General features: G+C 46.6%; 1 long non-coding RNA gene across 2 annotated transcripts; it reads left to right on the plus strand.

Moving 5' to 3' along the window:
• The first annotated feature begins 536 nt into the window (after positions 1-536).
• LOC148005749 (uncharacterized) lies at positions 537-24663 on the plus strand. Of its 2 annotated transcripts, none has more exons than XR_015620803.1 (3): positions 537-636; positions 3672-3809; positions 24526-24663. It is a non-coding gene; the product is annotated as an uncharacterized LOC148005749 (long non-coding RNA). The 2 variants fall into 2 exon arrangements; XR_015620802.1 differs by lacking the exon at positions 24526-24663 and adding an exon at positions 8267-11211.
• Positions 24664-27510: the final 2847 nt, after the last annotated feature.

Here is a 27510-nt window from a genome sequence, read left to right on the forward strand (position 1 = left end):
ATACCTTGATGTCAGGCTGCTAGCCTCCAAAGATGATAAAAATAAATCTGTAATGTTTATTGCTGTCTTTTGAACTTTTAAGTTGAAACGAGAGCCCCAAGTCCCTTTAAACTTACTCTAGTTCTGTTGTTGTTGTTTGGTTGGTTGGTTTTGGTTTTTGCGACAGGGTTTTTCTGTGTAGCCCTGGCTGTTCTGGAACTTGCTCTGTAGACCAGGCTGGACTAGAAATCGTAGAGATCTGCCAGCCTCTGCCTCCTAAGTGCTGGGATTAAAGGTGTGTGCCATCACCACCTGACATATTTGTTTGTCTTTTGAGATAGGGTCTTAGTCTGTAGCCCAGGCTGGTCTGAAACTCACTATGTAGACCAGGCTGGACCTGAAACTCATGGCAATCCTCCTGTCACAGCTTCCTAAGTGCTAAGATTGCAGGCATGAGGGAGCCTCCAACCCCTCCCCCATTAGTACACTGCCTCTTTAACAAACAATGAATAATTGTTAGTGAGTCAGAGGAGAGGAGGGAGGAAGGGAGGCAGGTCAGAGGAGAGGAGGAAGGTGACAAGGATGATACCCAGAAACTGGGATGGTAAAAGCACTTGGGCTCGAGGGAAGAGGAAGTCAAGATCACCCGCAGCTACAGTAAGTTCAAACCCAGCCTGTGTTACATGAGACCCTGGGGGGTGGGAGGAGACACTTAAGGAGGAAGTGGTTGAGCTGAACTAATCCTGGCACTCAGAAGGCAGAGGCAGGGGGATCATTATAAGTTCCAGATTAGCTTGATTTACACTACCAAGGTCCAGAGCCACATACCAATACCTCAAAGTTATTTTCTTAAAAGACATCCAGATTGCAAAGGTGGTAGGCAAATGTGATACTAGGCAGTGAGCTAGGGAAGGCCAGAAAAGGAAGACATACACAGGAAGAAGGAAAAGGCTAATTCAGTCTTGGACATGGGGAGTCTGAGGAACCTACAGGCAAAGGTTTCTAGCACGGCATTTCCGGAGTGTTCTGAGAACCTTAGTTCCAGGAGGAACAACTGTTTCAGGAAAAGAGAAGCTCTCAGAAGATTGTTCTGGGCCAATCTCTAGAAGACAGAGCCTGAGGCATAGCTCGTACGTTCATGCTTTCAGAGAAGTGGACCCTGAGCATAGAAAACAGTGCAGAATGGCAGAGGAGAGCCAGAGGCTGTTGGCAGCAGTTAGCTGGTGTCTGAACTCTGTATCATTTTGAACTTGCGTAAGTGACTGTTCTGCAAACCGCTCCCCATCTGTACCTGGGACTGAGTCATTTATAAAGTATACAGATCTATTTTTTATAGTCCTAGAGTCTGGAAAGGTCAAGGCAAAGAGACTTGAATCTGGTGGGTGCCTCTTTGCTGAGGCACTGGGTGTCAGAGGGGAGAAAGGCAAGAGACCTGTGACCAATCAACCTCCTGCCTCAGGACCTGTGTGGTAAGGGCAGGTATCCAGCCATGAACTGAGCACGCTGCACTTGTGATGAATCTTCCATCATATACACTCAAACCAACCTCCAAGAGGACAGTGGTGGCCAAAAGACAGCAAAGATCGCCTGCTTCAGGAGGCTTTCCATATCATTTTTCTGCTCCCAGGAACAGATCCAGCGAGAGGATGGTCTGGGTTTTTCAATACCATCCAGTGTTGCAGCACATCTGGCGACCTTGGCCTTTTCTGCCCTGAAACACTGATGCTGACTCCAAAACAAGGAGCGTGGGAGAACTGGGATAGGAAGCATCTCTCTGAAAGAGTGGAGGCCCAAGTGCTTCAAGCTCAGCCCAGAGGGGACTCTGCTTCTAAGTGCTTCCACTCTGGATTCCTTCGTGTGTGTGTGTGTGTGTGTGTGTGTGTGTGTGTGTGTGTGTGTGTGTGTGTGTTTGTGCGCGTATGTGGGGGAGGGGGGATGTGGCACACACATGGAGGGCAGAGTCTGGTTTCTCCTTCTACCTAACATGAGTTCTGGGAATCAAACTAGGGCTGCGGGGCTTGCCTTTACCTGTTAGCCATCTACCTCAAACCCTCTCTCAGGACACCGGCGTGCATCTAGGTGGTCTCCTCTACCCCTCCCTCCAACCTCTGCTCTCAGTTATAGCCGAATCCCAGGTCTGGAACCAATGCATTCAGCAGCCTTAGCCCATCTGTGGTAACAACGTCAAGGCAGACCACAGCCTGTCCTCTGGAGAGGAGACAAGCCCACTCCATGTGTCCTGGTTTCTCTTTTAACCTGGAAACTCTTTCGCCTGCCGTCTGTTACTCATACCCAGAGTGTGTTTTCCTGCTCAGTCTGCTGACACCTCCTCCCTCTGACTCTGACAAAACTGCTCTTCCAGTCAAAGCTTTCTTATTCCAGGAAGCCATCCCAGCTCCTCGCGGTGAGGAGTTAGACCAAGGTTGGTGTCCCATAGGGAGCCTGAGGCAACATTGGCTCAGATTTAAGCCACGGGTGTGGGAGCCAGTGGGGAGGGCCTGCCCTGAGCCGCTGACCCCTGGTGAGGACTCAGAGTGTCAGTTTATCTTTTTTTTTTTTTCTTTTTTCAGTTTATCTACCAGCTCAGGAGGATATAAGGGTCCTCACTGGAGCCTGGCATTGTCCAGTCACTGGGCCAAATTGTCAGGTTTTAGTGGCTAGCCCCTCGGTGCCTTGGTTGTCTGGGGAGAGTGAGGGTCACAGGTCAAAGAGTCGGGGTTTACTCTCATCTCAGCTCTTCCTCCACAAGGTCTCCATCCTCAAGGACTGAGCCACACAAAGGAATTCTGGTTGAGGGCTGGGCTCAGTGGAAGCGGCTTTGCCTATTGTCCACCAGGCCCTGGGTTCCATCAACAGAACAACCAGAAAGTTAAAAATAAATAATCTCACACCTGGGGAACATGTCCACATGTCCCCCACCCCATGTCCCGATACCAGGAGCCCCATCAAAACACAACTCTCAACCTTTGATTTGTTTTTGAAACAAGGTCTCATTCTGGCTAGCCTGGAATTCAGTGTGTAGATCAGGCTGGCCTCACACAGATCCACTTGCCTCTGCTTCCTGAGTGCCAGGATCAAAGATATGTGCCCCCAGGAATGGCTCACCCCTTGGTCTTTTTTTGTTTTGTTTTGTTTTTGTTTTTTTTTCCCCTCCCCATCCTCCCCCCATTGCCGCCCTCCCCCCAACAATCTAGTTCACTGGGGGTTCAGTCTTAGCAGGACCCAGGGCTTCCCCTTCCACTGGTGCTCTTACTAGGCTATTCATTGCTACCTATGAGGTCAGAGTCCAGGGTCAGTCCATGTATAGTCTTTAGGTAGTGGCTTAGTCCCTGGAAGCTCTGGTTGCTTGGCATTGTTGTACATATGGGGTCTCGAGCCCCTTCAAGCTCTTCCAGTTCTTTCTCTGATTCCTTCAATGGGGGTCCTATTCTCAGTTCACCCCTTGGTCTTTAAAACAAAGCTCAGGGTAGACAAAAGGCAGAGTCAAACCAAATACTGATGAGAAGGTGGTTCTCTAATGACCTCCTTCTCTTTCTTAAAAAAAAAAAAAAGTAACATTTAGGGGTTTTTTGTTTTGTGTGTGTGTGTGTGTGTGTGTGTGTGTGTGTGTGTGTGTGTGTGTGTGTAGCACTCATGGTGGGGAGCACTGAGTAGTCCAGAGAAGCCTGGCCTCTGATGTCACTTTCTCCCAGAGCCGGAAGTCTCCCAGGAGAGGAACCGCGTTACTGAAGCCCTGGAAGTTCCATATCAACCAGCTACTGGGTGTCCTGGCAAAGTTCCCTGGGAGAGCCCCAGCATCCTGGCCTTTCCCCAGCATCCTGGTGGCCGTGGTAAGCTTCAAAGCTACAAACCAGGCATGTTCAGGCAAGGCAGACATCAATGGGCTCCACCAGGGGAAGGTGCAGTAGGGCTGGACCAGCAGCTAGGCTGTCTCACTCACAAAGGGGGGTGGGGGGGTGAGGGAGATTCAGGAGGGGATAGCGCCCGGGAACACAGAGCTTGGAAGTGAATCCAGATAGGGAGAGCAGAAGTTGGAGGGGTGTGGGGTTGTAGGGGCGGGGGTGGGGTGGGGAGTGGGGGCTGAGGCTGTGGGGTATGTGGGGGTGTGGGGTAAGATACACACACACTCCCTGTTTAACGCGTGGCATTGAGACCTCTGCCCACACTCCCATCTCATGCCACGCTTAGCGAACCACAGAGCTACTTACAGACAGAGCCACTCAAGATCCAGACTGATGTATTGTTACGTGCCGCCTTGGGATGTACGGTTTTCTGTCCCAGTTGCTTTTCTGTTTATGAACCTGGAAGCTTCCCTAGGAAATAGCCCCTTCTCCGGGAAGTGTTCTGCAAACCAGAGAGAACTGCTCTTGCCTCTGTGCTAAAAGCCATCCTCAGACGGGCATGGTGGCACACGCCTTTAATCTTAGCACCCAGGAGGCAGAGGCAGGCCTGGTCTACAGAGTGAAGCCCAGAACAGCCAGGGCTACACAGACTTTTTTTTCATGTTTTTTTTTTTCTGTTAACAAAAGAAATCATAAGATCTAAAACCAGACAAAGGAACCACAGGACAAACAAATTAGCAATGGAATCTTGTTTTTTCATGGTTTTATAGTAGTTATTTTTTTAAAAAAATACTTTGTAAAATGAGACTAATACACTGACATTAGAGGAAACCACTTCTTCACATTGCCTCTCCATCTCAGCAGAACGCTCCTTTTTTACTTGTCATAAGTAGTGGGTGAAGGTGGGGACTGAGACTTCCACTTTAGGAAAGTCATGTCATGTCACAATACACCTGGTTTAAATGGAGCACCAAAATTCCAGAGGACATCCTACCCACTTTCTCAATCTCCTTTCCCCGTGAGGTCCTGACTGACTTTTCCACCAATCAAATCCGAGATGTTCTAAACCCCAATGTTTCTATTCAGTTGAGTGCAACGGGGTAGACTTAGAAAGATCCCTCACCTCAGTTTATATCTTTGGGACTAAACAGCATAGAATAGGGTAGGTGAATGACAGCCGAAATCAAGTGAAGCTTCGACAGAAATGTTAAGAATGACGTTTGAATCCAAACCCAGAAGTGCTACTGGGAAAGACACTGAGGTCTTGGCCAATAAAAGAAAGGGTTGGGAATGACCTTTCAGACACTGTTCTGTAAGATACTGCTAGGACAGTCCTGTGTTAGCCTAGGCTCAGTGGAAGCCAGGGCACCTAAGTTCCCTGGAGCTTTCCTGCCATTTCCATATGGGTCTTGGTAAAAAAAAAAAAAATCCAGACTAGAATCTGTCAGAAGACATGATGGATGGGGCACTAGCTAAGCATCAGGCTACACAGACTTAAGAAACAAGAATCCATAGATGTTTAAGGCTCCATATAATGGCCATCTGTTAGTTTACTACATTTGTTAACACTCAGATTGCTGACCATTGATATCAAGTTTCATTTCCAACCAGGTGTCGTAGAACACATCTTTGTAACTTTGAGGCTAGTCTGATCTACATAGAACGTTCCAGGCCAGCCAAGTCTATAAAGTGAGACCTTGTTTAAAACAAAAAGAAAAAAAGAAAAATACAACAACAAAAACAAAAAAACAAAAATAACAAAAACAACCTATTTTCTCATCCTGAGTGAAGTGAAGCGAAGAATTTTCACTTCTAATGAGATCTCAAATGTTGAATCTGTTGCTAGCCCAAGGGAAACACTTAGAGAATCATTAATTTAGCACAAAATCCTATAATTCCTGTGTATGGTGGGTACTTATGTTAACGTGTTCATTTCTTGTCAACCGAGGACATGCCTTGTACTAGACTTAGACTGGGTGTTGAGTGGTCACTCATCAGCAAATTGGGCTGAGGCTTTGTCACCACAGAGCTTCCAGGCAACCGGAAGGGACACATTCATCAAATAAATATACCAAGAACAATACAATGCCGGGGCCCGACAGATGGAACCCATGTAAAGCAGGAAGGAGAGAAGGCCTGCGCATTGTCCTCTGAGCTCCACGTGTGTACTGTGGCATGTATGCACATTCATATTCATACACTAAATAAACGTAAGAGAAAAGGTCAGACTACTACGACAAACTGTGACAAGTGTTCTGACGAGAAATTAGAAGTATATAGGAATGAACATCAAAAGCGGTTTGACCGCCTGCTCAGGGAAGAGCTTTTGAGGGAAGGAACATTTATACAAGCTTTAAAAAAAAAAAAGCCACCATGCCACTTGGGCTGGCCTCCTACTCCTGAACTCAAGCAATCCCCCTGCCTCAGTATCTCAAGTAATAGGCTCTATCATCCCTACCTCATACAGCATACTTTCAGCAAACAGCTAGAGGGACACTACCATGTTGTCTCGTTTTCAATTTTAACTTTTCTTAAAAAAAAAACCAAAAACTGGAGATTGAATTTAGAGCCGCATAGACATCAGACAAGGAAGGGCTTTACCACTTGTAAAGACCTGAGTTCAATCCTCACCACCACACAAACCGAGCATTGTACATAATACAAGCATAGTACAGGACTATGAACCTTGCACGGGGGAGCATGCAAGAGCCTCCTTGACTACATATAGCCAGAGGGATAGAAAACTGTGTCTCAAAAAATTAAAATAAAATAAAATAAAGTGCTCTCAGCATGCTACAGAGCAGGTCCTTGTTAGGTGTCAAAAGAACAAATAGAAAGATGATAGATCATGTAAAGACACGCATACATTCATGCAATGTATCTTCCTTAGGGTTTCATTGCTGTGAAGAGACACCATGACCATGGCAACTCTTAAAGGAAAAACATTTAACTGGGGCTGGCTTACAGTTTCAGGGGTTCAGTCCATTATCATCATGGTGGGAAGTATGGCGGCATGCAGGCAGACACGGTGCTGGGGAAGGAGCTGAGAGCTCTGTGTCTTGATCTGACAGCAACGGGAGGAGACTATGTACTATACTGGGTGTAATTTGAGCATGTAAGACCCCAAAGCCCCCTTCCACAATGGTGTGCTTTCTCCAACAAGGCCACACCTCCTAGTGTGCTACTCCCTATAGCTAAGCATTCAAACACATGAATCTATGGAGGTCATATCTATTCAAACAACCATACATGAGTAAGTGGATGGATGGATGAATAGACAGATGGATAGATAGATGAAATTTGGTTGATGATATCAGAAACAACCCACACAGGACTGTCAGTAGCAACAGGGATGGAGGCCCAACTCTACATTGTTGCCCACAGCAACCTGAGTGGTTCTGTTTGTTTGTTTGTTTTTCAAGACAGTTTCTCTGTGTATCCCTGACTGTCCTGGAACTCACTCTGTAGACCAGCTGGCATCAAACTCAGAGATTTGCCTACCTCTGCCTTCAGAGTGCAGGATTTAAGGGTGTATACCACCATTGCCTGGCAGTGAAAGAGGTCTCTCCAGGCTAGAGAGATGGTTCAGCCATTAAGAGCACTGACTGCTCTTCCAGAGGTCCTAAGTTCAATTCCCAGTGACTACATGGTGACTCACAACCATCTGATGAGTGACAATGTATTCACATAATTTAAAAAAGAAAGAAAGAAAGGAAGGAAGGAAGGAAGGAAGAAAGAAAGAAAGAAAGAAAGGAAGAAAGAAAGGAAGAAAGAAAAAAAGAAAGGTCTCTCTCCCTTCCCACGTCTCTGTAATTTTCTCTGAGTATCCTGCCTCCTATCCCAGGTTTCTGGTGGCACCAATGAGACAAAAATAGACACACAGCTCACTCCTTTATTTCCCAATCCTGCCCATCATGTCAGGTGACCAACAGTAACTACTCTGCCCTGGCTTGTCATTGCTCAGCTCCAGCACACGCAACTGCTGTCACCTCCCGTGTGTCTGTATACACTGGCATAGTTATACCAAATGCTTGCTACCTACCAACCAACTGTGTGCTAGCAACTGTGTGCTAGAAACTAACTGACAGAACACACATGCTCTCTGGGACAGCCAGGGAAACCTCGGGGCTCCGGGGATAGTGAGATTCTCACTCTGATAATTTATCACATTAAAAAACAAAATCACATTCTAAGTGAATGTTTTCTCTAAAAATGTGGTTAGGCCTATTAAGTTGCAAAGTTTACTTGGAGACTTAAATTGGATCACAATAAAGATAAGAAATTACAGAGACCCCTCTGGACAGTTCAGAAATAGAATAGAGTTCTGACCAGGCCAGTCTCTTCTCTTGAAGGAAATGCCAGTGAGGGAGAGCTCGCCTGGTCTGCCATGCTTCAGACTCCTACTATTAATTCTTTTTTTTTTCTTTCTTTTTTTTTTTTTCCAGGGCTGGGGACTGAACCCAGGACCTTGCGTTTCCTAGGCAAGTGCTCTACCACTGAGCCAAATCCCCAACCCCGCTTCAGACTCCTATATACCTACTTCCAGTCCCATCTAAGCTACTGAGCTCCCCAGTCCTCCTCCTATAATTCCAAAGGATTTGGAAATACAAAGATAGAGTCTAAAACGGACTTTTGTATAGAATTTAGGTGATAAAATTCCACAGAAATTGAAACTTCTTAAATGTGAATGACCTCAGCAGACGATTCTCAAGAAAGGTCAAGAGATTAACAAATTGAGCATGATTATTTAACCCCAATATCAGCTAAAGAAATGCAAAAGGAGATTTCAGATGTCCCCATCTGCATACATATATAATATACACGCTCGCATGCCTGTATGCACTCAAAGTTTCTTCATGTGTGCAGGGATGTCCTGAAATGGTTTAAACTGGCCCAGCAGGATGAAATTGGCACAGTTCAGTTGAAACCACTGGATACTACATCTATAAACTGTCATATCATACTTTTTTCCGATTGAAGAGCAGGCTGCAAACTGGAGATGAGACACCATTGATGGAGTCCTTGCATATATCATACACAAAGCCCTGGGTTCCATCCTCAGCAGACCATAAACCTGGAATAGGGAAACATGTCTGTTGTCCCCAGACTTAGGAGGTAGAAGCACATGGATCAGGAGTTCAATGCAATCCTTAGCTACATGAAGAGTTTAAGACTAGCCTGGGACACATAAGAGCCTGGAGAGAGAGAGAGAGAGAGAGAGAGAGAGTGAGAGAGAGAGAGAGAGAGAGAGAGAGAGAGAGAAAGGAAGAAGGAATGAGAGAGGGAAGGGGAGACAGAGAAAGGAAGAAAGAAAGAGGGAAGGAGAGAGAGAGAGAGAGAGACAGACGGACAGACAGACAGACAGACAGACACACACACACACACACACACACACACACACACACACACACACGTGCGCACTGGTGCCTACCACTATTTTTAACCCTGATCTGCCCTAAATCAATCACTTGAAATACCAAAACAAGACAGCAGACATAAACTTTATGCTCAGTGCTAATCACAAAAATGTGATTATTGTTGGGGTCTAGGAGTCTCCCCGCAAACCACACAGTCACTGATCTCAGTCACACAGGGATGGTTTATTGAACACATACCCTAAGATTGATCCATGAGGGCTGCAGCTCAGAATCTGGGGGCTCAGCTACAACCTAGACCATTTCTCAAGGCAGTCTTATAAAGGAAAAAACCCACAAAACCCACAGTGAGCTCATACACAGATGCAGGAAGTGATGCTCAGTGGTCGGCTCTGACTCAAGCCATCTGAGACATAACAGTTCATATTGACCTTTAGTTTAATGAGTCCTGCGTAAAGCTTTGTGGGATTTCTTAAGATTAACAATCTCCTCATACAGAACATAGCAGAATATGTGATGAGAATGACCTTGCTCTGGGTCAAGTTACTTTTCTGCCTCAATGACTGGCAGGCATATAACAGCAACAATATGAAATAGCTAGCAGGCATGGAACAACATGGTTACAGCCATGCCTGGGAGAGGGGCTCAATAACTATGGCTCTGGGCAATGGTGAAGTCTCGAAGCAGCTCAAAAGTTCACCAACCAGAAGACACACATTAGCAGAACATACTGTAGCTATACCCAATTATATGTCCTGCAGGCTTCTTTCCTGGGGAATAGGTCAGCAGCATTGTCTAGGGTGTGGGCTCCAGAGCTTGCAAGGAAATCTCTTGATTGAGTTCCTGAGACCAAAACCCAGTTCTTGAATTTTTCAGGGTCAGAGATGGTTTTTCTAGGGCACTAGTTATGAGTGGTCTAGGGGAAGACTTATTTAGCATATTTCTTAGTTTGCAGTGGTTGACCTCTCTTTCTAGATAGCATGGCACTGTACAGCTACTGGGTGTAAGCTGTCTAGATGGTACTAGGATTGGGGGAAGAAGATTTAGAGAGTTTCTCGGTGAGCGCCACATGTGGATAAAAAGAAAGGAAGAGCAACTTGCTGGTTCTGGAAGACCACGGTGAAACCTGATGGAATATCCTGAGCTACTACAGACAGCAATTTGTTTTGAGAGGTCCTCTAAAATACATACATACATACATACATACATACATGCATGCATACATGCATGCATGTGTGCATACATACATACATGCATACATACATGCATGCATGCATGCGTGCATACATACATGCATACAAAAACCTTGGGAATAAAAACATTCCAGTTCCCCCAGGGAAGCAGATTGGGCTGCTCAGAAAGAGATACTGACAATGGGCTGTTAATCTGTTCATCTGCTGATGGCCCTGACAAAGAAAAGAGCTCAGAGTTCAGTCGGTTCCTGAAATTTCCTCAAGGCCTCACCAAACATAGTAAAACTAACATAGCAGCCAATCAAGCACTGACCCATGTATCTCCCACAGCACCCACCAGTGAAGTTTCAGATCACCTATCCTCGGCTAAAGTTCCCCTAGTCCCCTATAAAAGACTTGAACCCCTTTGTCTGGGGTCACCGTTTTTGTAAGTGGCCAAACCCTGCGTGCAGGCTTCTTGCTTTTGAGAAATAAAAACACTCTTTGTACTCACACACACTAGTTTTGTGTGTCAACTTGACACAAGCTGGAGTTATCACAGAGAAAGGAGCCTCCCTTGAGGAAATGCCTCCATGAAGCCAGCTGTAAGGCATTTTCTCAATTAGTGATCGAGGGCGGGGAGGGCCCATTATGGGTGGTGCCATCCCTGGGCTGGTAGTTTTGTGTTCTATAGGAAAGCAAGCTGAGCAAGACAGTAAGCAGCACCCCTCCATGGCCTCTGCATCAGCTCCTGCTTCCTGCCCTGCTTGAATTCCAGTCCTCACTTCCTTTGGTGATGAACAGCAATGTGGAAATGTGAGCTGAATAAACCCTTTCCTCTCCAACTTGCTTCTTGGTCATGGTGTCTTGTGCAGGAATGGAAACCCTGACTAAGACACTCTAGCCTGTTGCATATGCGAGTAGCAGTCTCCATGCTATCCTTTTTGGCCTAAGATTGGTACATTGGTCAGAAACTACCCCTGAGAACCTTACCACATTGAGCGTTTGACAACCGGCCAGTAGAGAAGTCACTTTGGTTCCATGGGCGTTGATTTTACTTGAAATCCATCTTCTAAGTATTTGTCTGACAGACTTACTCTTCTGTAAGACAATATAGGGAATCTATGAGGGAAAGGCCCTGGCCTTTAGATGATATTGGCCACCATGTGCTACAGTAAGCAGGTGTTGGAGAAGCCATCTGTATTTTACAAACCCTATGCTGATGCTACTAGGGGCTGGATACTAGATGTGTCTATGCTGTAGAAACCAGCTGCTACAAGCTACAGGAGCCTGCTGACTAGACCATATCAGGATAATGGAGGGAGGGGAAGTGGGAGGGTGTCATGGTTTGTATATCCTCAGCCCAGGGAATGGCAGTATTAGAAGGTGAGGCCCTGTTGGAGTGCGTGTGGCCCTGTTGGAATGGGTGTGTCACTGTGTGTGTGGGCTTTAAGACCCTCATCCTAGCTACCTGGAGGTCAGTCTTCTGCTAGCAGCCTTCAGATGAAGATGCAGAACTCTCAGCTCCTCCTCACCATGCCTGCCTGGATGATAATGGACTGAACCTCTGAGAGTAAGCCAACCCCAATTAAATGTTGTTCTTTATAAGAGGTGCCCTGGTCATGGTGTCTGTTCACAGCAGTAAAACCCTAACTAAGACAGAAGGGTAGGACATCCAATGCAGAAGCTGCAACAAGACCTGGATTTTGGCCATGGGAATTCTGTCTTGGATGCTCCACCCCAGCCCTATGGCTGGCAGTGACTCGTTACAGACGCTCTTCCTATACTCTCATTCTTACCTGCCAATCCCTCCTTACTCTAATCCTTAGTATAGTTAATAATTCCTTAGGTTAAACTTTCCTATTCTAATTACTTTACAGCTTCTCTTGTCTGATTGGAACCTGATTGAAAGAGCGACTAAGATGTACACTTTGGTTTCTTTGAGTGATTAAATTTTATAGTGTAAGTAGCAGATAGTCAAACTTTCCGCTAACGGACTGAAAAAGTATAGAAGTGTAGAAGAAGCCATTTATAGGTTCATGATGGTACATACCTATGACCCCAGCACTTAAGAGGCCAAGGCAGGAAGATCAGGAGTTCAAGGCTAGTCTTGCTTACATAGTAAGTTCAGGTCAACCTGGGCTACAAGAAAGTCTGTCTCAAAAAGCAAAATGAAACATAACCATAATCACAGAGGCTGGAGAGATGGCTCAGTAGTTAAGAGCACTGGCTGCTTTTGCAGAGGATCTGGGCTTCTTTCCCAGCACCGACCTGACAATGCCCCGCCGTCTGTCCCTCTAGTTTCTGGGGAATCTCACGCCCTCTTCTGGCTGCTTCAACATCTGCACCCACATGGTGCACATACACAAAGACAAATATTCAACACATTAAAAAAAGAATAAATCTTAAAAACAACAGCAAAAGGAAACAGATGCTGAAACTCCCAGGTAGTCTAATAATTCCAGTAATTAATCCCCAAATTTAAGCTAGCTTCAGTTTATTTTGTGTAGGTTTTACCCAAAGGAGACAATATAGTCTGACTCAGAGATGCTGTCTCTTGACAGTCCCTTACCATTTCATCAGACCCACCTTCACTGTTTTTTGCTTTTCCTTGTGTACTGGGAATTTAGCTGAAGAATACTGTCTTAGTCAGGGTTTCTATTCCTGCACAAACATCACGACCAAGAAGCAGGTTGGGGAGGAAAGGGTTTATTCAGCTTACACTTCCACATTGCTGGTCATCACTAAAGGAGGTCAGGACTGGAACTCAAGCAGGTCAGGAAGCAGGAGCTGATGCAGAGGCCATGGAGGGATGTTTCTTACTGGCTTGCTTCCCCTGGCTTGCTCAGCTTGCTTTCTTATAGAACCCAGAACCACCAGCCCAGGGATGGCACCACCCACAATGGGCCCTCCCCACCCTTGATCACTAATTGAGAAAATGCCTTACAGCTGGATTTCATGGAGGCATTTCCTCAAGGGAGGCTCCTTTCTGTGATAACTTAAGTTTGTGTCAAGTTGACGCACAAAAAGAGCCAGTACAAATACGTAACCCCCTGCCTTCCAGTTCAGTTCTGCTAATCAGCAATGCCAGCTCTTTCCCTAGCCGCCCACCCCAACCTGGTCCCTGCCCCTCCACTCCCACCCTACCTCCCCTGCCTTCACCCCACCCTTGCCTCTCCATGCCCACCCTACTCTGACCTTCAAATGCCCCAGCCCCTGCCCCTGCCTTTACCCCTATCCCCTGCTCCCACCTCTCCCACCATGGCCCCATCCCTCCCACCCACACCTTCACCCTCTTCCCAACAGACTGCCTGGCAGGCATCAGTACATTCTATCACCTAAAAATCTCTGTCTTTCTCTCCCAGAATGGCTTTGGCTGATGTTCATTTCAGGCCTCCTGGGAGGACATCTCCATCCTAAGACACTGGTCCCAAGTGCCTCACAGATTTCCATTTGTTTGTTACTTTAACCTCACTCTGTAACAAGCCTGGGCATCGGACTCCTCAGTGAGGGTTATAGGAGGCTCAGCAGATATCCCAGCGGAGGAGGGGAATTACGGTTCAGGGTGCCCATCGAGGGAGGGCAAGAGAGAGAGAAGCTTTCCGACATACACAGTCAACTGAAGTAAAATTGGGGTTAAAGAAAAAGCTGTTTAAATTATCGCTTCATATTATTCCACAGTAAACTTTCCTTAGTAACTGAGAGGGACATTGTAAAAAGAACTTCCTCAGTCAGAATGAAAGATTTAGAAACGTCCAGGCTAGGGAGATGGCTCAACAGATAGGAGTGCTTGCTGCCAAGCCAACAGCCTAGATGGATCCCCAGGAACCCATGTGCCTCCTCCCCTAATTATTTATTTGTTTTTATTTTATATGTATGTGGGCTTGGCCTCCATGTCTGTCTGTGCACCACATGGATTCTTGGTGCCCACAGAGGCCAGAAGAGGGCAACAGATCCTCTGGTCCTTGTGAGCAGCCCTGTGAGAGCTGGGAATCAAATCTGAATCCTCCGGGGGAGCAGCCAGTTCTCTTACCCACGGGGCCATCTCTCCAGAACGTACTCTTATGAATTGTACAGAGACATGTGGAAAGTTACAAAAAAGGGAATAGCTTATTAAGGGAGAGGCCCAGAGGAGCCTAGAGGCATCCCGGGCCTTCCAAGTGGCCTGGCTCCCACAGGGCATTAACACAGTACACACACACCTCCTCTAAGTTCATAAACGTCTGTCTCTCACACCTGCTTTGAAGGGAGGCTCCTCTAAGTTCATAAACGTCTGTCTCTCACACCTGCTTTGAAGGGAGGCAGGTGAGCTCTGGACTGCCGGTCTCTTCCTGCCACCTTTGTTATGTTAACCTCTAGAATCTCTTTCTTCCTTCTCACTACCTAGTATCCTTCCTCAGAAGGTGAGAATCAACTCCTGCAAGTGGTCCTCTGACCCCCCGCCCCATACAAGCACTGTGGGCATGTGCTGCACACACTTACACAAAATGAATGAACGACGTAATTTAAGAAGATTTTTAAAGGGGGAAAAAAATCTCTTAGAAATCCCAATTCCTCTATATAGCCTCAGTCACAGTGAGATGCACATCTGTCCCTACAACAGGGACATAGCTCATTAACTTACAATCATAGTATTTTAACAGTCCACGATTCACCCTGGACTCAAATAGTGCATAAACTCGAAGAGTGTTTTATTCTGCAGAAGTCCAGCGTGCTGGGGTCTCCCCATTACCAAGATAGAGAGACAACCAAGCAAACTTGAAGGCCAGATTTAAAGCACATTAGGGGACTCCAGGGTAGGTGACTTTTATCTTACTCCATCTCCAGGGGTATTCTGGGGCATGGGGTCTGGAAACTGTTGCTGAGGAAGTCTGGAGTGTTGTGTTTTATAAAAAAAAAAGAATGGAAGGACCAGGAATATGTTTGGTGGAGGTGTGGTATGGTACGGCATTTTTTTCCCCTGAGGAACCAGCCTTAGGACAGATATAGTATGGACTAGAGTTTATTTAGGGCATGGGGAGGGGAGTTGAGGGAATAGAGACAGAGAAGAGGGGAGGGGAGAAAAGGAACAGAGAAAAGAGGGTAAGAGAGTAAGAGAGTGAGGAGGGGGCAAGCAGCCCCTTTTATACTGAGTCAGGCATACTTGACTGTTGCCAGGTAACTGTGGGGTGGAACCTAGAAGGAATGCTCACACAAGGTAAGTGGTCTTTCTTTATCTTACTCCATCTCCAGGGGAATAGGGGCTGGAAACTGTTGTTGGGAGGTGTGAAAACTTGCTGACCCATTGTCCTTGCTTCAGGCCAGGTGGTTTCTAAGGGCAGGATAGTTTCTGACTAGCTGCCTGAAGCCTGGATTGTTTTCTAGTAACTGACATGCCTGGGCCTGCCCTGGACTTGCCAGTTCTTAGGCCTAGTCTAGACTGCCAATTTGAAGCCTGTCATGGAGTCTGCCTGTCTCATCATTATAGCATATTAATTACGATTACAGCAATTCTAATAGTGAAGAGTTTATAGTGTACTCGGTGAAAAAGTAAGGCTTGTGATGTGTGGCTATTATAATCTCAGTTATGTTTAAATGTGAACAAATACACATGGGGCAAAACACTTGTAAAATAATTTTTTTACCACCAAAATGTATAGCAGTTGTTATTAGAGAGTGAGTTGGGGTTGGGGGGAGCCTATTTTCCTTCTTTAAAAATTGTACTATTATTTCTATATATTTATTTGGGGTGGTGGTGCTTGAGTGCTATGATGTGCATGTGGAAGCCAGAGGACAACTTGGGGGAGTTAGTTCTCTCCTTCTGTCATGGGGAACCTGGGGAATTGAACTTAGGTCTTCAGACCTGGCAGCAAGCTCCTTTAGCCACAGAGCCATCTCACCACTCCCAAGGCTGTTTTCCTTTTCCGTCAGAGCTTTGTTTCTGAAGAGAGCACTCATCCCTTTGCTGCTGGAACAGCCTGACCTTGGCAAATCCTAGCTGAGGAATAGGCCTCCTCTGATACACCATTGGCCAGACCAGGGGTGGAGCCCTAAGCAGACTCTCTCCAGAAAGGCCTAGGGTGAGCCAGGTGCTGTGGGCACTAAGTTCTAGCCTTCTGCAGAGTCAGGAGTTCAAATGTCATCTGGACTATTTAGTTAGAAGCTGTCCAAGGAAAAGAAGGAAGAGAAGATAAGAGAAGGAAGGCAGAAGAAGGGAGGGAGGGAGGAGGGAACAAGGGAAAGGAAGAGAAAAAGAAAGCAAACCTAGCTTAATACCCCTCTCCTTTCCATGTAAATATAGTCATGCCTGCTTTTCTCTGAGTTTTTGGATAGAATTAGACACCTACTTCCTGGTGGTTACTGGGCATTGGGGGATCTATATCTGTTCTGGTTCTGTGAAGAAGGCGGACAGGTTCCCCTGCTAGGAAAAACTAGACCTCTCCCTGGGGCAGGAGCAGGCAAAGTGCTGGTGTGCCTCTGTGTTTTATTTTGTCAGGCTTATCCATGTCAGTTTTCTGCTCCCTTTCCAGTTGTTTACTTCTCTCCTAAGATAGGCAGCTACGGTGTTTGAATGAAAACAGTTCCCATAGACTCATGTGTTTGAATGCTTGATCTACCACCATAAGTGGATCTGTTTGGGAAGGATTGGGAAGAGGTATGGCTTTGTTGGAAGAGGTATGTCACTGGGGATGGGCTTTTATATATATATATATATATATATATATATATATATATATATATATTTATTATATGTGAGTATACTGTAGCTGTCTTCAGACACACCAGAAGAGGGCATCAGATCTCATTACAGATGGTTGTGAGCCACCATGTGGTTGCTGGGATTTGAACTCAGGACCTCGAGAAGAGCAGTCGGTGCTCTTAACCACTGAGCCATCTCTCCAGCCCAAAAGTCATTTTTTTTTCTTTTTTTTTTTTTTTTTTTCGGGAGCTGGGGACCAAACCCAGGGCCTTGCGCTTGCTAGGCAAGCGCTCTACCACTGAGCTAAATCCCCAACCAGGGATGGGCTTTGAAATGTCAAAATCCAGTCTGTTCCCAGGTAGCTCTCTCTGCATTGACCTTGGGGAATCAGATGTGAGCCCTCAGCTACTGCCCCAGCGCCATGCCTGCCTGCCTGCCTGCCTGCCTGCCTGCTACCATTCTAAAACATGGACTCGACCCTCTGAAACCGTGAGCCCTGCTAAACATTTTTTTCTATAAGTTGCCTTGGTCATGGTGTGTTTTCACAGCAACAGAAAAGTATCTAAGACAGCAGCCTTCACACAGCAAGGGTTTGGCAAGGGTTTGGCAAAAGCCTTCTTGCTCTAGAGCCTCCCTGGCCCTCCTCTGGCTTATTACAATCACAGAGCTCGTCCTGGCTGTCCAGTACCAGAAAAGACAGCTTGCTCAGCTTCCAACACACCCGCCCTGACCATTCCTGATGGGTCAGTTTGTCCCAAATCCTCCCTACAACTCCTCCAGTGCCCAGAGCTGGAGATCAAGACAAAGAGACAAAACAAAACAAAACCACCCAAAAACCCACTTCAGCTTTGGGCTCTTCATCCCTGAGAGTGGCCACAGTCACCACTACTACCCCAAGGACAGTATATTCTAAGAAGGTAAATGGCTCTACTGTCAAATATTTTCTATAGGCACATGTATTTAAACTCTTGTCCGGTGAGTGGAGGTGTTTTCAAAAGTTATGGGCCCCATTAAGCTGAAATGCACAGCTGAGAGTGTACCTTGAAGGTGGTTTTTACTTCTGGGTCAAGCCCAAATTCTCTATCTTCTGATCTTTCAAAATATGAACAGCTTTGTTGCAAAGCTCCCAACACCCAGGGACTGAACTCTCCTGCAGCTGCAATGCCCTTTCCCCACCATGATGGGCTGAACTGTGTGTGCTGACACTATAATTCTGTGATGGTTTGTGTATGCTTGGCCCAAGAAGTGGCACGATTAGGAGGTGTGGCCTTGTTGGAGTAGGTGTGTCACTGTGGGTGTGGGCTTAAGTCCCTCACCCCTAGCTGCCTTGAGTCAGCTTACCCTAGCAGCCTTCAGATGAAGATGTAGAACCCTCAGCTCCTCCTGCACCAGGCCTGCCTGGATGCTGCCATGCTTCCCGCCTTGAGGATAATGGACTGAACCTCTGAATCTGTAAGCCAGCCCCAATTAAATGTTGTCTTTTATAAGACTTGCCTTGGTCATGGTGTCTGTTCACAGCAGTAAAACCCCACCTAAGACAAATTCAAAATAAAACTTCTCCTTCTTCAAGGTGTTTCTGACATGCATTTTATCACAGCAATGAGAAAATGACCCTTCTCCCCAGTCATCATAGGCAGCTTGGCTGAGAGGACCACAGGTGTGGCCCTGTCCTCTCTCCTTGCTCCTTGCATGGCTTCGTGGCTCTCTGCTCCCTAGCCTGCTGAATCAATCACTGATAGGAGAGAGAGTTGCTCCCGGACTCTACTTTTCTTGTTCTACCTGCCTGGCCTGACACGGCAACCTCTAAGTCAGCCTTTGGCCTGGAAACCACTGGGGGCCTCCTTGATGCTCAGGCTCTCACCTGGTATTGTAGGACGGAGCCTGAGAGTCTGAGTTTTTAACAAGTGCCTGATACTGCAGTGGTACCAGGGACCCAGATATGAAGTCTATGTTTATAAGATTATAAGAGCCCCTTCTGTAGGAATTAGTCTCTCTGTCCCGTTATTTCTCAAGCACCTGCCTCCACTTTTCTTGTCTATTGTCATAGCCCTGGCCACAGCTGGGCTCACCTGAGTCCTTCCATGTCCCCCTGCTAGAATTGCGCCCCTGACATAAGGACTCTTTACAGCCTTAAGCCCTACCATGGGAGATGCTCAACAGCTTGAATAAATAGATGGCTCTTGAAGGCAGTTCACATTGGCAGAGATGGCTAACATCTAAGGTAATGTCTTAGTTTGGGTTTTGTGGCTGTGAAGAGACACCAGGACCATGGCAACTCTTATAAAGGAAACATTTAACTGGGGCTGGCTTACAGGTTCAGAGGTTCAGTCCATTATCATCAAAGCAGGAAGTATGGCAGCATCCAGGCAGGAATAGTGCAGGAGGGGCTGAGAGTTCTACATCTTCATCTGAAGGCTGGAGCTACAGTTGATTCATGGTTCTCAAATTGCCCGGCGGTGGTGGCAGCTCGAGCTCTCACTACCGCCCCTATGTTGTAGATTCTCGAATGAAAGACACAAAGACAGAGCCATATTTTTTTTTAAAGATTTATTTTATGCGAGTACACTATTGCTGTCTTCAGACACACCAGAAGAGGGCATCAGACCTCATTACACATGGTTGTGGGCCACCACGTGGTTGGCTGGGAGTTGAACTCAGGACCTCTGAAAGAACAGTCAATGCTCTTAACAATGAGCCATCTCCAGCCCAGAGCCATATTTTTTTTTTTTTTTGGTTCTTTTTTTTCGGAGCTGGGGACCGAACCCAGGGCCTTGCGCTTCCTAGGCAAGCGCTTTACCACTGAGCTAAATCCCCAGCCCCCAGAGCCATATTTTTAATATGCCTTAAGCAGCTCAATGGCGGGCCCACTCCAAACCTCCACACGGCTAGCACACTCTCCCCTCTGATATCACTGAATTATTACTTACTAAAACCTATACTCCATCCTGCCCACCCCAGCCCTCCTGGGTGATCCCCAACTCTTACGTGTTGGCTGTCTCTCTGTCCTGCACTTCACATAGATAAACATCTTAAAAATTAATTTAAATAAAAAAATTTTAAAGGGTCAAATAAGACCCAAGCAATGCCCTGGCCTCACAGACCAAGCCCAAGCACTGGCCCAGGTGAGCTCGATCAGGTGGCAGGTATCTAAGGAACAAATATGTGGAGGGGTGGGAAAGACTGAGAAAACGGAATGGTGTGTGGAGAAAGACAGAGTTGGAGATGTGATGGTGGTGACAGGTGAGGGAGGGGGCTGAGGCTGACGTGCTGTCATTGCCCAGTAGGGGCAGCAGGATGCTGTGCAGCTGGAGCATATGAAGACGCAGACTCAGCCCCTCAGCCTGCCACTCAGCCACGAGATCCCCCTGGTTCTCTCTGGGCAGCCACAGAGGCCAAGATGAGAAAAGGTTCCCTTTCTGGATTGGACCTTCTTAAAGGACCACCACGTTTCTTGATACCACTGGAGGCCGTGTTGGTGTCTGTGGTTCATTCTGTGACCCCAAGCCATGATGAAGCTTGAGATCCATGTGGATTTATGCAATCTGTGCCACTGCCCGATGCCTTGGTGACGTCCTTGTGTTTTGCTGCCTGGAGAGCAGGGTTGGGGGGAACCATCCTGATGTGAATGACATGTGCCAATTTATGAACCTGGGGCCACGTTGAAGCCCCTGGCCCCTGCAGCCACTGAGGGCCATGAGAGGTTCAGTGGTCCTTATATGGCCAAGTGCTGTGTTAATATCTGTGGCCCATATTACCACTGAAGCCCATGTGGATGCCTGCTGCTTGAAGCTTAATGAATGTGGTTGCAGGAGAGCTGGTCCCAATCCAAGCTGGCCTAGAGCACAGCTCTCTGGAGTTGATGGTTTCTGGTGCAGACATAGACAGAGAAAGACTCATCCTCTCTTGGGAGGGCTGACCACTAGGAATTGGATCATGCTCTAGTGAGCATATAAACAACACAAAATGAATGGCTTTTTTCCCCTTCTTTTTTTTTTTTTTTGTGTGGGTGGGGCTCATGGGGAAGGGGGGAACATGGGACATGGGAAGACCGGGAGGTGTGATCAGGATGAATGATATGATTTCCAAATAGGGGCTGAAGAGGTGGCTCAGTGGTTAAGAGCACCGACTGCTCTTCCAGAGGTCCTGAGTTCAATTCCCAGCAACCACATGGTGGCTCACAACCATCTGTAATGGGATCCGATGCCCTCTTCTGGTGTGTCTGAAGACAGCGACAGTGTACTCACATATATAAATGAATAATTTTTTTTAAAAAAGAGATTCCAGATAATAAAAAATGATTATTTACAAAAGAATTTTTAAAAAAAAATAGAAGCCATCCAATGTTGACTTCTGGCCTACATAAGCACACACACACACACACACACACACACACACACACACACACATACACACACACGCAGACACCCAAACACATACATAGGATATCCCCCAACACATGCACAAGTACATGGGAACAAAACAAAACTTTAGGACATCACTTGAATTCAGCTGTGATTAGCACCAAAAAAAAAAAAAATGGAGGCAATTTATTAAGAAACAAAAAGAGAAGGGCTGGAGAGATAGCTCAGAGGTTAAGAGCACTGTCTACCCCTCCAGAGGTTCTGAGTTCAAATCCCAGCAACCACATGGTGGCTCACAACCATCTGCATTGAGATCTGATACCCTCTTCTGACCTGCAGGCTACATTCAGGCAGAAAGCTGTATAATGTAAACGTAATAAATAAATAATTTTTTAAAAAAAGAAACAAAAAGGGAGGAGATGAGGTTATTATGTGATATGCATTGTCTGTTTACCTCGTGATTATTTTTTCTAAATAAGGCCATGTTGGCCTCTAACTCATAATCCTTGTGCCTCAGCCTCGAGAACTGGGATTATGGGTAAGAGCCACCATCCTAGCAGCCGCCCACTCTTCTACCACAGCAAGGATCAATGGCGTAGGTGCACCTACAACAGAAATGGGTTCTTAAAGCTGGGCACCACTGGAGGAGAAAGCATAGATACAGAAAGAGGCCTCCAATACAATGCCTCCCGCTTTCAAGGAAAAACACTCCCACCTTCACTCACAGCCCTTAGGAAGCAGAGGCAAAGGCAGAGGCTGGTGGATCTCTGTGAGTTCAAAGCCAACCTGGTCTATAGAGTGTGTGACAGGACAGACGGGGCTATACAGAAAGACCGTCAGAAAATGAAAAGAAAAGAGAAGAAAAGATAAGCTCTCCATAGCCAGTTGTGGAGCAGTATGCCTATAACTCCAGCACTTTGGAAGTGGAGGCAGAAGAATCAGGAGTTCAAGGTCAGCCTCAGCTACATATGGAGTTCAAGGCACTCGGGGCTACAAGTCTCAGAAATGAAATTAAAACAAAAACAACAACAACAAAAATCATCCCACCTCTCAGGATAGAATGATGAAATCATTCAAGAGTTAAACCTTTGTGATTTAGGTATCATTGCCACCTTGTGGCAGTAACTGCAAATTGAGCCAGAATTCCAGTTAAAAGTATTTTAACTTGTTTGCTTGTCTGGTTGGAGAAGTGGGGTGTGGGCATGCTCATTGCACAGTAATATGTGAAGGTCATTGTTAGCATTCTGTCTAAGCTCCACTCCCACACTTACCTGGCAAGAGTCAGGTATGCCTGGCGCTATAAAAGGGGCTACTTGCCTCCTCCTCTCTCGCTCCTGCTTCCTCTTGCTCTCTCTCACCCCTCTGTCCCTTCTCTCCCCATTCCCCTCCCCCTCTTCTCTCCACATGCTCATGGCCGCGCGCTCTCTCTCTCTCTCTCTCTCTCTCTCTCTCTCTCTCTCTCTCTCTCTCTCTCTCTCTCTCTCTGCCCTACTACCTTCTTAGCTCCCCTCCTCATGGCCTGAATAAACTCTATTCTATATTATACTGTGGTGTGGCTGGTCCCTCAATATGGGCCCACTGAGGCACCCCTTTTCCCCAGACCTCCATCCCCCATCTCTTTATCCTTTTATTAATACAACATTGGTGCCACAACCCGGGACCTATCCTCTCTATCTTTTTATAAACACATCAGTCAGAGTATGATTTGTGTTTAGATCATAAGACAATTTGTGTGAAGGTCATAGGACAACTTGCATGAAGGTCATAGAACAACTTGTGTGAAGGTCACAGAACAACTTGTGTGAAGGTCACAGGACAACTTGTGTGAAGGTCACAGGACAACTTGTGTGAAGGTCACAGGACAACTTGTGTGAAGGTCACAGGACAACTTGTGTGAAGGTCACAGGACAACTTGTGTGAAGGTCAGACAACTTGTGTGAAGGTCACAGGACAAGTTGCCTGAGTCCGTACTCTCTCTCCACTTTGTGTTTTCTGGGAATCAAACTTGGGCCCTCAGGGTTAGCAGCAAGCCCCTTTATTTGCTGAGCTGTTTCCCCAGCCCCCTCCCAGCCCTCTTCCAGTCCCCTTCAAACCCCTCCCAACCCCACTTTTTTTTTTTTTTTGGTTCTTTTTTTCTGGAGCTGGGGACCGAACCCAGGGCCTTGCGCTTCCTAGGCAAGTGCTCTACCACTGAGCTAAATCCCCAACCCCCTAACCCCACTTATTTTGAGATGGAGCTCACTGTGTATTTCTGACTGACTTGAAACTTGAATGTAGACCAGGCTGGCCTCAAACCCATAGAGATCCACATACCTTTGTCTCTTAAGGGCTGGAACTAAAGACATGCCACTTCGTCAGGCTCCCTTTCAAAACAAACAAACAAACAAACAAATAAGATTTATGTACAGTAAGTAGCCCAGATCAGTTGTACATTTTGAGACTGTATCAGGAGGCCAGTGGATGAATGTCATATTTACAGGTAAATCACAACTAAGAAAATCAGTAAAGGTGAACTAGCTGGCTACAGTGCACTGTTTTCCATAATTAAAAGTAGTGTATTTTAAACTAACAAAAAATATATCACGGTAAAGCATACACTAATAACATAGTCATCTATTTAATATCCTTTGTTTTGAGGCTGAATCTCTCTATGTAACCAAGGGTGGCCCAGAACTTACAATTCTCTTGTTTTACCTGTTGGGATTACAAGCATGTAACCTCAGGATGGGCCATACACTCATTTACTGACATTACCATGTATCGTGTGCTGTATATAGGTTTATGAGATATACTTTTTATTAAATTTATTTAATCAGTGTATGGTTGCATGGGTGCGCATGCACACACATCCCACGCACATAGCCAAGTGGAAGTCAGAGAACAATTTGCAGGAGTCTGTTCTCCCCTTCCACTATGTGGGTCCTGAGGATTGAACTTAAGTTGTCAGGTTTAGCAGCAAGCCTTTGCCCCCTGAGCCATCTTGCAGACCCCAAGCTACACTTCTGTACAATTGGCACTGCAGTCCCACAAACATGTGAGTATTGCATGGCGCTGTGTTACTGTGGCTAGGACATCACTAGATGATAAGAATTCTCCAGCCTCCTCATAATCTTACAGATGGTGACTAAGTATGCTGTCTGCTGTCTGCCCGCCGTTGAAATGTCATTCTGCAGTGCATGACTATCTTCAAGGTCAAGGGGTCTTGTTCATAGGCTTTCTTCTTCTCAGCCTGGGATGAAGCCTTGAACAAGCCAGGTAAGTGTTCCACCACTGACCTACATCCCCAGCGCTAATTAAATATATCAATTATTTTTGACAAGTGTATGCACCTTTGTGTTTAATGTTCTAAACAATATATAAAAAGTATGGTGTACATGATGTGGTGGCATATCCCTTTAATCCCAGCACTTGGGAGGCAGAGCTCTGTGAGTGCCAGCGTGGTCTATACAATGAGTTCCAGGACAGCCAGGACTACATTGAAAGAACACATTGAACACACACACACACACACACACACACACACACACACTCACACACACTCACACACACTCACACATACACTCATACACACTCACACACTCACACACACATACACTCACACACACATACACTCACACACACTCACACATACACATACACACACTCACACACACTCTACACATACACACTCACACACACACACAGACACACACATACACTCACACACAGACTCACTCACACACAGACTCACACACACACATACACTCACACACACTCACACACACACACAGTTTGGTTTTGGACCCTGGGACAAGGAACTGAGGTGCGCATTTTACAATTCAAAGCAGACCTTCTCTCAGCATCCCTCAATCCCTACCTGGCATACCCTGTCCCCAACCCTGAACTTTCCAGCCCAGGGGCTGGGCTGCCCTTTCCCCAGAGGCTCTCTTCTCTCTTTTCTCTCCCTGCCTATGTGCTCTTTCTCTCTTTCTCTTACTCCCCTCCCCTAGCCCCCTGCCCATGGTGACTTTCCAGGTCTCAGTCCCTGGGGCTAATGAACTCACCAGAGAGCAGCTTCCCAATAAGCCTGCATTTAATATAATTTAATCTGGCTTGAAGTGACTCATTTCTCTGGCAGAGAAATATCTTATCATATCTGATAGATATGTAAGGGTCCGAAAATCCCAGAAGGACGATCCCAGACTCAGTATGCAAAGACAACTAGAAGGCAAGGTCAACCAGTTCTTGAAATGGTGACCCAAGACAAAGGCACAAAGGATTTATAAGGAACCTGGGAACCGCTCTAGAGGGATCAGGTAATCTAAAATTTTATTGGTGGGCGCTAGTCACAGGTGGTCAGTGGTCTACGTTCCTTTGTCAGGAACGGTTAACCACAGAATGAGATAGGTCTGCCCAGCACAGATGGCCCATTCTGAGATATTTCCCCATTTTTGTGGTTATCCCCAGGCCATTCTTTGGGAGGTAGTTTTATGACCTTGTTCTGGATTTTATGATTTTATCCCTGGAGCTGCTGTCTTTGGCCTTGTTTCTGGGACTTCGTGTCTGTTCCTGGAGTTTTTCAAAGGCCTTTTTTCAAGATCAGGCCTGGTCCTTAAATGGAGACAAAAGGGGCTTATGTTGTCCCTTCAGATATATATCTTAAAACCTAACCTCTGAGGGAATCCATTCTTGGTATGGGGACTTTATTCCAGGTATCTAGTTAAGGTATTGTTCTCCCCTTATAAACATTCCATTTAAACTTTTTTCATACATGTATATATTTTAGGAAACTTCTACAGTAGTAAGTTCTCATGTGGCTTTTCTTTTTTTTTTTTTTTTTTTTGTGACTCAACACTCAGATTTCCATGTTAAATTCTCAATCCACAATACACCCACACAATAAACTTACAACCAATTGATAAAGATAGAAACCGCCAACCTAGATAAGATATAATTTGCCCATCTAGACAACAGAGAATCCTATACACATTTATTCCTTAAGAATAGTCATAACAGGGCTGGAGAGATTGCTCAGTGGTTTAGAGCACTGACTGCTCCTGCAGAGATCCTAAGTTCAAATCCCAGCAACCACATGGTGGCTCACAACCATCCGTAATGGGATCCGATGCCCTTCTTCTCGTGTGTCTGAAGAGAGCTACAGTGTACTCATACATGAAATAAATAAACCTCTCAAAAACAAAGAATAGGACACCCGCGGATCCCGGCCCGCAGCAGCTCTCTGCTCCCAAACCCCGCGGGAGAGAGACCCCACCGCCCGGCCAGGCGGGCACCCCCGAGGCTGCAGAGCGGAGGAGACCACCAACACTGCCCACCCCCGCCCACATCCCTGGCCCAAGAGGCAACTGCACAAGGCCTCTGGGCTCCTGCAGGGGAGGGCCCAGGAGCGGCAGGACCCCCGCGCCCGAGACACCGCCAGAACCCGAAGGAAACAGACCGGACAAACAACCCCCTGCACCCAAATCCCGTGGGAGGGAGAGCCAAACCCCCAGAGAGGCAGACACGCCCGGGAAACCAGAAGAGACTGCACTCCGCGCACATCCAGACGCCAGAGGAAAACACCAAACGCCATCTGGAACCCTGGTGCACGGAGGCTCCCGGAAAGAGCGGCGCAGATCCCCCCGGCCGCTGCCGCCGCGGAGAGGACCCAGGCAGCACCCCACGAGCAAACCCGAGCCCCGGAACCCCTCATGTGGCTTTTCAAAAGCCCCTTAGTGTTAGTTTTCCCCCTCCCTGTCCCCCTCCGTCCTGACCTCCCATCCCCCACCACACTTACTCCTTAATCCCTTTAAAACACTGTACTCTATTACTCCTTCGTGAAAGCTCTCCTCCTCCCCAAATGGTCAAAGTACAGAGAATAAGAGACTTTGGAAAGAAAGCTCAGCCCTAAATGAGATGTTTATATCACACTCCTCCCCTCAAGCCTCAGAGACCTACAGGGGCAGGGGGGCAGTCTGGGGATGGGTGGGGGGTTAAGGACCAGAAGTGGTGGAGGACTCCAAGGAAACCGCATTTTCCAGACACAAAGGGTAGATGCGCGAATGAACCCCCAGAGACCGACAGAGCAGTCAAGACCTGTGCAAGTTCATGCCAGATAAAATCCCA

This window comes from Rattus norvegicus, chromosome 5 (genome assembly GCF_021556685.1).
Source record: "Rattus norvegicus strain SHRSP/BbbUtx chromosome 5, alternate assembly SHRSP_T2T, whole genome shotgun sequence".
Classification (NCBI taxonomy): Eukaryota; Metazoa; Chordata; class Mammalia; order Rodentia; family Muridae; genus Rattus; species Rattus norvegicus.